The sequence below is a fragment of the Hippopotamus amphibius genome, chromosome 4 (genome assembly GCF_030028045.1).
Source record: "Hippopotamus amphibius kiboko isolate mHipAmp2 chromosome 4, mHipAmp2.hap2, whole genome shotgun sequence".
In the NCBI taxonomy this organism is placed as follows: Eukaryota; Metazoa; Chordata; class Mammalia; order Artiodactyla; family Hippopotamidae; genus Hippopotamus; species Hippopotamus amphibius.
Genome location: NC_080189.1, coordinates 65,140,918 through 65,154,791, shown reverse-complemented (window position 1 = coordinate 65,154,791; position 13,874 = coordinate 65,140,918). Strand labels below are relative to the sequence as shown.

The 13,874-nt window shown below is 35.8% G+C and overlaps 1 long non-coding RNA gene across 1 annotated transcript in view; it reads right to left on the bottom strand.

Annotated features, from left to right (window-relative positions):
- LOC130851625 (uncharacterized) overlaps positions 1 to 13,659 on the bottom strand; it is a 64,519-nt gene extending 50,860 nt beyond the window's left edge. The window contains exon 1 of the long non-coding RNA XR_009053234.1: positions 13,490 to 13,659. This is a non-coding gene — a long non-coding RNA (uncharacterized LOC130851625). The remainder of the gene's footprint in view (positions 1 to 13,489) is intronic.
- Between the last annotated feature and the right edge of the window lie 215 nt (positions 13,660 to 13,874).

Sequence of the window (13,874 nt, the reverse complement as noted above, 5' to 3'; positions counted from 1 at the left end):
TTGGGAGAGAATGGAAATTCCAGATGCTTCCACATTGCCATTGCTACCACAATGGGATTCATACCCATTGGTTCACAGCCCACAGGAAAATGGTTCTCAATCCACAACAAAACTGTGATGCAAGAAATTATATTTCTCTTTTCTTTCCCTTGTACTCCCAACTTCATACACTTAATTCTTTATACACTCTCCTGTAAGCAAAGCCTGAGAAGATGTTACTGTCATTTACCCTTTGAAAAACATTCATGTTCAAATGAAAAAGAAAGATCATAAGCTTCAAATGGAACCAAATGGATATCTAACGGTAAGCTCATCACCTGCTAAATCATGTGTGACTTTGTCTACATTAATTATCCTCAGTTTTCTAATCTATAAAAGGGTTTAAGTCTAAACACTTATGAAGCAAATCACTGAACACGGGCATTTACAATAACCACAGGGTTGTAAACCATATGCTGATACCTTTGCCTAAAATACTCCAGCTCACCCACCCTTCCGCTCTTCCTTTGGATTCCTCTGGGAAACACATTCTGTTCCCTTTCTCTGCTTAGGTCAGAATCCCTCTCAGATATATTCTCTTAACACCCTCTCTTCCCCTTCTAGTTTTGGCTTAGTTGTTATCCTATATTCACGTTGTATTTATTTGATTATTGTCTGTCTTTTCCAACGCATTGCATACCCCTTGAGGAGAAATCAAGTCTGCTTTCACTCATCTTTATAGTCTCAGTGCTTAACACAGGGCTTGACCATTGTAGACACTTAGAAATTAGTTGAATGAATGAGTGACTATCACAAGGCAAAAACTAATGAGTACTTACTACCGGTAATACTCTGTGCCATGTGCTTTATGTCCACTACACATATAATACACAAACATGCCTCATATTTCTTCATTACAGATTTCAGAAAGACTTATGGAAAGCTAAATCCTGAGATTTTTCTCACTATTTTCCTCACCAGTTTGGGTATCCTCTCTTCCCAATATGTCTTGATCACACATCCAAATATCTCAGGTGCATGGTATAATTCACCTGCACTTTCAAGATCTCCAAAACAACATAGCTGATTTGGGAACTCCTGTCTACATAAGAAATATGTGAAAGCTGGTTTAAGTACTTCCCTCATGCATAGAGATTCTAGGTCTGTAGTTCAGGAGAGAGACCTGAGTATATGTGTTTTTATAAAATACCTCAGGTGATATTGATGCTAATATATACACATTTCAGAAATTTTGGGATTTAGAAGCCTGGAGTTAGAGAAGGAAACAGACATAGAGTTGGAACGTTCAGTGGGAGACTACAGAGAACTTTACTTTTTGGAAAAAGAAATTCTCACTCTTGGAAACCAAACTCTGGAGTTCTGAAATGCACAGGAGTTCTAGGTGGTCAGAGATTACTAACAAGTACTGTGATATGCAAAGAAACCACCAACACTGACAACTTTAAATACATATACTGGAAAATTGACTTCATAGGCTCAGAAATCTTGGTATGGTTGAAAAAGAGGCACTAGAATTACATTTATGCCTAATTGCCATGCAGCCTAACAATACTCATGTATACCTCTAAATGTGTGTCAGAGTGCTCTTGTACATTTGGAACAGTGATCTCAGTGAACCTTGGGGGTTTTAGATTACTTTTCTGAACCACAGGCATTTGATCACAACTTTAAAACAAATAGTGAAAGTGTGATTAAGATGTACAGCTTTATTTTGGGTGATTTTTTTTTTTTTTTGGAATTGTCCTATATCCTACTGGAAAGAGAAGACCAATATATACTTTCTAGAGGGAAATTTTGCATTTCTGAGAATGACAATGGAGATTTTAGAGATGGACACAAAATTATCTGTGCTTTTCTAACCACTCCATGGGTTATGTCTAAGCAGTAGACAAAGGAGCCTTCTACTCCCCACTGAAGTACATATTTCAAATGCTAACATAGGACTCCATGTATAGGAATGGACACTTTCACTCTATGAGTTAAATGATATGCCTTGCCTTTGTTTGTCACAGAGGTTATCAGGTTATTTTTCCTTAAAATGTTTGCCAAGATCTCTGCAAAAAACAAATAGGATTTTCTACTTGCACATTCAACTCACGCATCTCCTTTATATAATTTTCTTGATTCTTCAAATATTAACATTTTAGATACGTACAATGAAACTCAACAAACAGAGCTAAAATAAATATATTACCAAATCAAAAAAAAAAAAAAAATCAAACCTAATCCTATAGATTTCAAGTTTCAGGCAACTCTTCTTCTTTAAAATAATATATTTATCTATGTAATTGTTCGGCTAAGACTGAAATCAGATTGACCATAGCTCAAATATCAGCTCTGCCATTTACCAGCTCAGTGATCAGAGGGAAAATTTAACTTCTCCAAGACCCAACCCATTCATCAGTAAAATGGGGATATCTATCAAATAGGTTTGATGTAAGAATTAAATGAAGGCACGTATTTAAGAGTACATTAAAATGTACCTAGCATTAGGTAAATATCAAGAATTATTACTTTTTTGGTTCAAAAGGATACATGCACCCCAATATTCATTGCAACACTGTTTACAATAGCCAAGACATAGAAGCAACCTAAATATCCATCAACAGATGAATGGATAAAGAAGATATGGTACATATACACAATGGAATATAACTCAGCCATTAAAAAGAATGAAATAATGCCATTTGCAGCAACATGGATGGACCTGGAGATTAGCATCATAAGTGAAGTAAGTCAGACAGAGAAAGACAAATATCATGTGATATCACTTATATGTGGGATCTAAAAAATGATACAAAACTTACTTACTTACAAAACAGAAACAGACTCACAGACATAGAAAACAAACTTATGTTTACCAAAGGGGAAAGGTGAAGGAGAGGGGTATATTAGGAGTTTGGGATTAACATGTACACAGTATAATATATAAAACAGATAATCAGCAAGGACCTAATGTATAGCACAGGGAAGTCAACTCAATATTCTGTAATAACCTATATGGGAAAAGAATCTGAAAAAGAATGGAAAAATGTGTATGTATAACTGAATCACTTTTCTATACATCTGAAACTAACACAACATTGTACATCTGCTATACTCCAATATAAAATTAAAATTAAAATAAAAAATAAAAATAAAAAAGCAAACTAAAAAAAACCCCACTCTGCTGTACACCTGAAACTAATATATTTTTTGTTATAAAACAAAAACAAAATTAAAAAAAAAGAATTGTTACTTTTTATACTTTTTATTATTACTAGTCCTCATTGATAACAAAACACACTGAGAACAATCATGATAGTAAGTATTATGGCGATATGAGAAAAAGGACCTTCAGGTCTTTCACAAACCTCAAATCTCAAGGTATGTGAGATTGTGGCTATGGTTATTTATAAACTCTGACTCCATTTTCAATTATGCCTTTTGGACTCTGATAGATGGTTTCTTTCTCAGTCCAGTTGTTACAAATACTTAAGAATTTAGGGTTAACTTAACTGTTAAACAAAATGACAAAGATTTCTTTCGTTTTCCAGATTTCAAATTTCATGCTTATTTCAATGTTTTTTGGAGGGGGGAAACTATTGTGATGCTCAAATGATAGCAGCACTTTCATCAGATGATACATTAGTCAATTTTCTGAAAAGCTGAACTTGGTCCACACAGCTGTCATTTAACATTCTTACTCATGAAAAGAAAATTTAAAGAAAGATGGGAACTTGCTATTTTTCTGTTTCAAAAATAAAACAAGATCAGTAAAACTGTCATCAGGTCACTTTTCTCAGAAAAGTACTGGCTGTCGTCCCAAAGGCAAATTGAACTGTGGAAAATATTTCCACTGGTTTTCACAGGAAAAGGAGAATAACTTGTGACAAAGCAGGCGAGGAGTTGAAAATTAGGAAGGGAACTAAAATATAAATAAGAAATAATTTGTGATTTGATTTTACTTTTTAATATCCAGCTAAAGTTTGGTTAACATAAAAGTATTTCATTTGGGGCACTTGAGATGAGGTGTATCTAACCTCTATGGATGTTAACTTTGGACTTAGACGTACAGGTAAATGACCAAGGAAGCATTCTGTCCAGCCCCAGTTGCAACATTAGAACTTGCTCACTAGGGTGGCTTTGTTTCAAATAACTCAATTTGCATTACTTTGCATCTAAGTGGGAATAATGATTTGACTTACATTCTAAAGGAGGACAGAGAGAAAGGGTAAGTAACAGCACTCAGTACAGATAAAATCCCACCATATCCCACTAAAACTTTTTAATTTGGTAAGACAACACTACAGATAATAGTGCTGTTATAAAACCTTTATCCTCAAGCATAATACTTCAAAGACTGAGCAAGACATTATGTGATTAAATAAGTAACGTAATAATTCATGGGAATAAGAAAAGATTAAGAGTTATTTGCTGTTGCTTCCTCATAATATCTCTTCACTAGCTTTTATTAGAGGAAAAATACTTTTGAGTGAAATTCCTAATGAAAAGTGCTTATATTCATATTGTTCTGAGTAATTGCTTATGCCCAATTATACAGATTCAAGTTGCTATTAATATGGGTATCCTTTAAAAAAAAAAAAAAAAGGTGGCCAGAAATTCCAAGGGTAGCTGGAAGTTAAAAACTGCAATAAGTTGCAATTAGAAAATAAAGGGTAGGACTTCCTAGGTGGCACAGTGGGTAAGAATCTGCCTGCTAATTCAGGGGACACGGGTTCGATCCCTGCCCCAGGAAGATACCACATGCCACAGAGCAACGAAGCCCATGCACCACAACTTTTGAGCCTGTGCTCTAGAGCCCGTGAGCCACAACTATTGAGCCCGTGTGCTGCAACTACTGAAGTCCACACACCTAGAGCCCCTGCTTTCCAACAAGAGAGGCCACCATAATAAGGAGCCTGTGCACCACAACGAAGAGTAGCCCACGCTCACCGCAACTAGAGAAAGCCCTTGTGCAGCAATGAAGACCCAACACAGCCAATAAAATAAATAATGTATAAAAAAAAAACCAAAAAACGGAAAAGAAAGGGTAAATTTATATGAATAACAAAGAAGGTAATTCTTCCTGAAAGCCAAGATAGCTGTCCACTAAGGTATTATTTTTGGATTATCACTAAAGGATAATAAAAAACTAAATCATACTTTCTAAAGATTTTTGTAGGAAATTTCATAGATCTAATCATAAAGCATAAAGAGTCATATGAATGAGAAAATTAATGTTAAAACTGAGGAAGTGGTCATCTCAGGACAAAGGGCTATGTAGTTTCATAAAAAATGAATTGAGATAATGTATAGGTGGAGTGTAGCAAAAAGATAATTTAGCATAAAGATAATTTTAGCATGAATGTAATTGAGAAGAAATAGATACAAGAAAAGCTCTCTGCGATGTGGAGAAAAGGATCCCTCCTACACTGTTGGTGGAAATGTAATTTGGTACAACCACTATGGAAAACACTATGGAGGTTCCTCTGAAAACTAAAAATAGAATTACCATATGATCCAGCAATCCCATTCCTGGGCACTCATCCAGACAAAACTCTAATCCAAAAAGATATGTGCTCCCCTGTGTTCATAGCAGCACTATTCACAATAGCCAAGACATGGAAGCAACCTAAATGTCCATCAATAGATGAATGGATAAAGAAGATATGGTACATATGTATAATGGAACACTACTCAGCCATAAAAAAAGAACAAAATAATGCCGTTTGTAGCACATGGATGCAACTAGAGATTATCATACTAAATGAAGTAAGTCAGAAGAGAAAGACAAATACCATATGATATCACTTATATGTGGAATTTAAAATATGGCACAAGTGAACCTATCTATGAAACAGAAACAGACTTATGGACATAGAGAACAGACTGGTGGTTGCCAAGGAGGAGGGAGTTGGGGGAGGGATGGAGTGAGAGGTTGGGGTCAGCAGATATTAGCTATTATATACAGAATGGATAAACAACAAGGTCCTACTATGAGTATACAGCACAGAGAACTATATTCAGTATCCTATGATAAGCCATAAAGGAAAAGAATATTAAATATATATATTATATATATAATATATAATAAAAGAATATTAATAAAATATTACTTTTATTATTATTATTACATAACATTATTATAATTGATATGTAATAATAATACAATTGAATGTAATTGACATGTAATAATACAACTGAATAATCCTTATTCAATTATGATTATTATTGAATCACTTGCTGTACAGCAGAAATTAGCACAATTGTAAATAAACTATACTTCAATGAAAAAAAAAAGGAAAAAGAAAAGCTCTCTGCCCTCCTCCATTTCTCTAAAAGTAGGACATGAATTTGTAAAGGTGTCACCCACCCCCATTTTACCAGGAAGGACAGAAGTTAATCATCAGTGATAACTCTAGACCCTTAACAGCCCAGAAATGCACAAGAGGAACCTTTACATCAAACATTACTAACTGGACTTTATTGTCCATTAGTTCCCCCATACATTTACCTTCCCACAATTTGTCAAAGTCCTTTTCCCTTTAATTGTTACTTCTCTAAAAATGTATTGTTGCTTTGTTAAGAAACTCAAAGTCCTTTTCCCTTTAATTGTTACTTCTCTAAAAATGTATTGTTGCTTTTTTAAGATGCTACATAAGCCCAAGTTCTGACCACACCAGTGAGTTACTCATCACTGAGTTCAACCATGCATATGTGCGACACACATGTTAATAAACTTTGATTTGTTTTTCTCTTGTTAATTTGTCTTTTGTCAGATTTACAGGGACCCAGCTGGAGAACCTAAAATAGGTAGAGTAAAAAGAAAATTTTCCCTCCCCTACAAAAATTATTTCAATAAATATCTTAAGTCATGAGAAGATTCAAATTCTAGAAATAAAAGCAAGTATGATCACTCCTCTCATTAATGACAATGAGGTTGGTGAAGAACATAAGATGAAGGTGCCACATCCTTAGAAGAAATGATGTGACTTATGAAACTCAATAAATATTTTAGTGCCTAGAAAATTAACATAGAACTATAGGCATAAACCTATATACACTCTTATCTGGACTAATAAGAATGTTTACCTAAATGCAAATTATAATCCATATTTAAAATACATTATTCACAAGGCCTTTGTCATTTGATAACACAGTAAAACAACTCTCTAACCATTGTTTTTGTTTTGTTGGGTTTGGTTTTTTTTTTTTTGACGTATATTTTGACATATTACATTATATTAGTTTTAGGTACACAATGCAATGATTGGATATTTGTGTATATTGCAAAATGATAACCACAATAAGTCTAGTTAACATCCATAATGAAATAAAAATTCACATTTTAAGGCAAGATAAGAAACCTTTAAGCATAAGAATTTTCTCTGCCCACTTGGGCCACCTCCCTTCCATCTAGTGTGCATTGTGCATCTGCACTACACGTTAACCAGAGCTTCTCAACGGCAGAAATACCTGCTCAACTATAAAGATCAATTTTTCTCCTTCTGGCACCAGCCATGTAACTCCTTAGAAGATAACATTCCTTCCACAATCCTATAAGGAGTCATGATGACCCACGGCTTGCCTTATACAGACATCTTATGTAGAGATCTTTGGTGAATTTTATGTACAAGGCCAATATATCATTTCCCTTAAACATAGTGATTGGTGCAGAACAGACTGGTCAGCTGACCTGGGGAGATTCTGGAAGTTCTTAACTTAATATTTACTTATGACCTTATTAATGTTACTAGCTATACTACTTGTATTCTGCCGATTTTACAAGATTGTTTCTTGCATTACCAAATGTGTGACTGATGAAATTCAGATACAATTAATGATGATTAGGCAACTTGGAACAATTGATCAAATATATAGTTCTAGAAGATCAGTGATTGTAATAGTGTAACTCTAGATATGGCAAAAAGCAACAAGAGGGAACCATTTACCAGACCGTAATAGACTAATAAAACAAGCAGTCCAGAGGATCTGGCTACTGTTAACAAGGGGCTAGTCCAATTATAGCACATTGAGTGGCCTATCAATACAATCATTGCCTGACCTGGGAATGAGCATTCCTAGTGCCATGGGACAAACTGATCATGAAATGCCTCCCAAACCTTGGTCAACATTAAGACTGACAGGGAAGGGATTGTAAAATAAAGAATGTTGCCCACCATATAGTTCTACAAAAATCAAGCCATTAGCCACTGCAGTCTCTGACCTACAATACACCTTGAAAATAATTCAAGGTGAAGATCAGAATGAGGCACTCTGTGCTCTGGGAAAACCGGCAGAAGAAACCTTCAGATGGATATTTTCAGGAGAAAACTTGGATCCTTGCATCTTCCCCTACTTAGAAAAGCACTAAAATCATTAACAAAGCTTGTGGGCAGTGGAAACCTAATTTGATTGCACCTACTCTCTTCACCAAAATCACATATATACTGACGTCCCCCCTCACGTCTTCACACCAGTTCTCAGAGCTAATTGAGAGACTACTCCAGGCTTACGATCCTCAGTTTTGCTCACAGTTTTCCATTTTTGTTTTGATTGGCTATTGATTAATTTTTTTTCATTTACATCCATTATCCTACATAATTACAAAAGCTTTTTTTCTTGTGATGAGAATTTTAAGATTTTTTCTCTTAGCAAATTTCAAATATACAATACAATATTATTAATTACAGTCACCATGCTGTAATTTCATGCCCAGGACTCATTTATCGTATAACAGGAAGTTTGTACCTTTTGACCCCTTCACCCATTTTGCCCACCTCCCACCTCCGACAACCACTAATCTATTCTCTGTAACTATGAGTTCAGTTTTTTGTTTTGTTTTTAGATTCCACATATAAGTGTCATCATATGGTATTTGTCTCTCTCTCACTTATTTCACTTAACATGATGCCCTCAAGGTCCACCCATGTTGTCACAAATGGTAACTTCTTTAGCCATTCATCCACTAGAGACACTTAGGTTTGTTTCCACGTCTTGGCCATTGTGAATAATGCTGCAATGAACATGAGGGTGCAGATACCTTTTCCAACCTTGTTTTAATTTCTTTTGGATGTAGGGATTACTGGATTACATGGCAGTTCTATTTTTAATTTCTCCATACTGTTTTCCATAGTGGCTGCACCAATTTACATGACCGCCAATAGTGCACAAGGGTTCCCTTTTTTCCACACCCTCACTTTCCACTATCAAAAAGTGGCTATTCTAATGGGTATAAACTGATATATCATTATTTTGATCTTCATTTCCCTGATGATTAGTGATGTTGAGCATCTTTTATGTACCTGTTGACCATCTGTATGTCTTCTTTGGAAAAATCTCTATTGAGAACTCTACACATTTTTTCTTATTTTTTTGCTATTGGGCTGTATGAGCTCTTTATGTATTTTGGATATTAACCCCTTATCAGCTATATGATTATAACTTCTCTCTTTCAGTAGGTGGACTTTTCATTTTGTTGATGGTTTCCTTTACTGTGCAGAAGGTCTTTAATTTGATGTACTCCCCCATGTTTATTTTTACTTTTGTTGCCTTTGCCTTTGGTGGCGAATGCAAAAAAAAAAAAAAAAAAAAAATATATATATATATATATATATATATATATATATATAGCCAAGACTGGTGTCAAAGAGTTTACAGCCCGTTTTATTCTAGGAGCTTTATGATCCTAGGTTTTACATACAAGTCTTTAATCCATTTTGAGTTGATTTTTGTATGTGGTATAAGGTATGGGTCTGGTTTTCCCAAAATCACTTATTGAAGAGATTGCCCTTTCTTCATTGTATGTTTTTGGTTTCTTTGTTGTAAATTAATTAACCATAAATGTGTGGGCTTATTTCTGGGTTCTCTATCATATTCCCTTAACCTGTCTGTTTTTATGCCAATACCATATTGTTTTAATTCCTATAGCTTCATAATAATGTTTGAAATGAGTGAGTTTGATACCTACAAGTTTTTTCTTCTTTTCCAAGATTGCGTTATTAGGGGTCTTTTGTGGTCCTATACAAATTTTAGGATTGTTTGTTCTTTCTCTGTGAAAAACACCGTTGAATTTTGATAAGGCTTCTTAGATCCAGATGTCTGTTTCCTTCCCCAAGGTAGGGAAGTTTTTAGCCATTATTTCTTCAAATAAGTTTTCTGTCCCTTTTTCACTCTCTTCTACTTGAGAATCCCTATAATTCAAATCTTAGTCACCTTCATGCTGTCCCATAAATCTCCTAAGCTATCTTCACTTTTTAAAGTTCCTTTTTCTTTTTTGCTGCTCTGATTGGGTGAATTCCACTGCTCTGTCTTTGAGTTGACTGATCCTTTCTCTGCTTCATCTAGCCTTCTGTTGAACCCCTCTAGTGAATTTTTCAGTATAGTTACATTCTTCAGCTCTTGACTTCTATTTGGTACTTTCCTATATTTTCTGTCTCTTTGCTGAAATTCTCATTATGTTCATCTATTCTTCTCCTGAGCTTGGTGAACATTGTTATGATCATTATTTTGAACTCTTTATCGAGTAAATTATCTCTGTTTCATTAAGGCTTTTTTTGCTTTTTGTTTGTTTGTTTTTTCCTGAGGTTTTATCTTGTTCTTTCATTTGGAACATATTCCTCTGTTTCTTCATTTTGCTTGACTCTCTGTGTTGTTTTCTATGCATTAGATAAAACAGCTACCTCTCCCAGTCTTGAAGGAGTAGCTTCATATAGGGGCTGAACACTTATCATCAACACTCCCCTGGCCCTTAGTTGTTTCCCAAACCTTTGTTATCCATGCAACCTATTTTATTTTGAATGGGCTCCCAGTAGTTGCGGGTGTGCCAAGACCTGTCAGTGTCCCAAAGGGGAGGATCTCGGTCACTTAGATTCAGACCGGTTGGAATTCAGACCCTCAAGCAGTAGTTTTTAGAGTATGCAAATATATACAGTCCTGTAAGACTGCAAATATAAGCCCCACTGACCACCAGTGTCAGGTGATCTGGAGGTGTCCCCTGGGTGGCAATCACAAAGTGTATACTCTCCTGTCTAGGAGATACCAGTGAGATGTCATGAGGCAGAGGGGAGCACAAAGATGGTGTGCACTGGCCTACATTCCCTTCAACTGAACCCTGCCCTTCAGGCTGAAGCTCCAGGACCTCTCTGACAGAAAGACTGGGGTGTGTCTCAATCTGCTCTCTGTGCAGTGTCCTGGGAGTGGCAGACTGCCAAGAACTATCTCTCTGATTATTACAGTCCTGTAGGACCCAGAAATGCAAGCCCCCTGGCTTCCAGAGCCAGAGTATCAAAGGGCATCCCTTGGGCAGTGGGCACAAAGACATGACATCCAAAGTAAAAACCAAGGCACCAGACGCATGTAGAAGCTCCCCTCCAGGAAAAACTGGCACTCTAGAGTGTGGCCAAGGAAGAGCGTAAAGATAGCACCCATCCTCTGAGGTGTCCGGAATGGATTACAGTTGGCCTTTAAATGTGTGTTTAATTAGAAGCCTACCCCTCAAGCTGCAGCTATGATGATAAGCTAATAGGCTTCTTTCACAGAAAAATTGAGCTCCTGGGTCTATTGCTTCTTGCTGTGTCCTGAGGATGGTAGCCATTTAAGAACTCTTTCTCCTTTGGTTATAGTCCTATGGGGCCCACAAGCATAATCCCCACAGTTTTGTTGTATGTGTAATTAGAACCATACATAGTGTATTTTAGAAATTCTCACTTAAAATACAAATATGTTAAGCCACTGACATATACCAATATTCATTTTCTTATTACGAATGTTTATTAAGTATGTACTGTATGCCAGGGACTGTTCTAGATGCTGTAGATACAGTAGGGAACAAAGTTCATGAACCAATGGACTTTACATTCTAAAGGGGAAAGAGTCAATAAATATACTTCAAAGAAAATACATATGTCAAAGAAAAAGAAGGCAAGGAAATGGAAAGAGTGATGGAATGTTGTTTCCCACTGGGGGACCAGAGAATTCCCCTCTGAGGAAGTGGCATTTGAACAGAAATTTGAATAAAGGAGAATAAAACTGAGGGAGAAAAAACAGTTAGGAAGCTGCAGCCATAGCCCTGGTAGAAATATCCAGGACCACTGCTGGTGCATTGGCAGATGCAGTGTTGTAAGATGCAGAGAGTAGCTGAGTTCAAGAGAGATTTGAAGTGTAGGGGGAAAAAATTTTTTTAAGTATCATTCTACTAGTAGAATTCATTTCAATTTTCTCATTAAACTCCACTGCAGATTTCAGAAGGGATGAGAAGACTTTTACATGCAAATAATACAATTTAAAACTAAAGAACCAACTTCAACATAGTAGAAAAAACAAATCCCTAGGGCTCTAAGGACTGCTAAAAGAGAAAACTGTCAATTTTCCGCTATTATCAACAAAAGGATAAACTCAGTAACATCGTGATTAAAACACTTAATAAGGAAGAACATGGGCTTCCTAGGTCATGCAGTGGTTAAGAATCCGCCTGCCAATGCAGAGGACACAGGTTCAGTCCCTGCTCCAGGAAGATCCCACATGCCTCAGAGCAACTAAGCCCGTGTGCCAAAAAAAAAAAAGGAAGAACCATATAAAAGATGGAGATAATTACAGCCAGGTAAACCACTACCATTGATGGTTATATTAATTGTTCCAGGCAAAGAATATAGCATGTAGTTACCTTACATTACAATCTGTGATACAAACTATGTAAAACAAAAGGTAGGGTAATTTGCTTTGTGGTGCTAACCACAGCAGATGATAGCAGGGTTCTCAGAGTTTACTTGCAATAATTACACACTTTACTCAGAATGTTGCTTTACATTTATCAGGCTTGCAGATAATCTCCCTGAAATGTTAAAACCCTGTACATCAAAAGTAAACATACCATTTTCTTTGCTTTTTGCCTAATGTAGTTAATAACAGATAGCCTGTGCATGCCCACAAACAAACAGCTTGGAAATCTTCAAGGAATAATAAAAATGTAATGAAAATACTTAATAAATTTAGTTCATCATCTTACCAGGATAAATGGATATATGAAACCCAATTAGTGCCCAAAGAGTAATCAGGGATTTGTTATTTTTTGCTTAATTCTCTAATTCTAGACTCTCCATAATAAATTTGAGATATAGAAGAGGCAGCTAACAACATGACTAAGCCTTGAAAAATCATAATGCAAATACTTCAAGGGAAGTATGACTTCTCTGGAACACTGCACAGCGCTTATATACACATGATTGGTTCAGTTGCTGACCTCTTAATTTCAAAGGCATTTTAAAAACCCTCCATTTGGACAGTCTGTCTATGGAGTGTGTATCTCTCTGAATAAACCTTCTTTCACTTTAAAAAAACAAACAAACAAAAAACCTCCATTTGTACTCGCCTCCTGTCATGATTACTGTTTTTGATATCTTATTTTACATCTAATCATTTTGTGTCCCTTAACTGCTTATTGTGGATATAGATAATTTTACTACTCTTTTAACCTCCATACTAGATTTGTGTGTAGATGATTTCTTACCTTTACCATATGTTTGCCTTTTCTGGTGAGCTTTTTCGTTTCATAATTATCTTGTTTTTAGTTGTGGCCTTTTCTTTTTCCACCTAAAGAATTTCCTTTAGCATTTGTTGTAAAGCTGGTTTGGTGGTACTCAACTCTTTTAGCTTTTACTTGTCTATAAAGCTTCTGATTTCTTCATCAAACCTGCAGAGACTTGCTGGGTAGCATATTCTTAGTTGTAGGTTTTTCCCTTTCATCACTTCGAATACACTGTGCCACTCCCTTCTGGCCTGCAGAGTTTCGTTTGAAAAATCACCTGATGGCCTTATGGGTGTTCCCTTGTATGTTATTTGTTGCTTTTCTTTTGCTGCTTTTAATATTCTCTATCTTAATTTTTGTCGTTTTA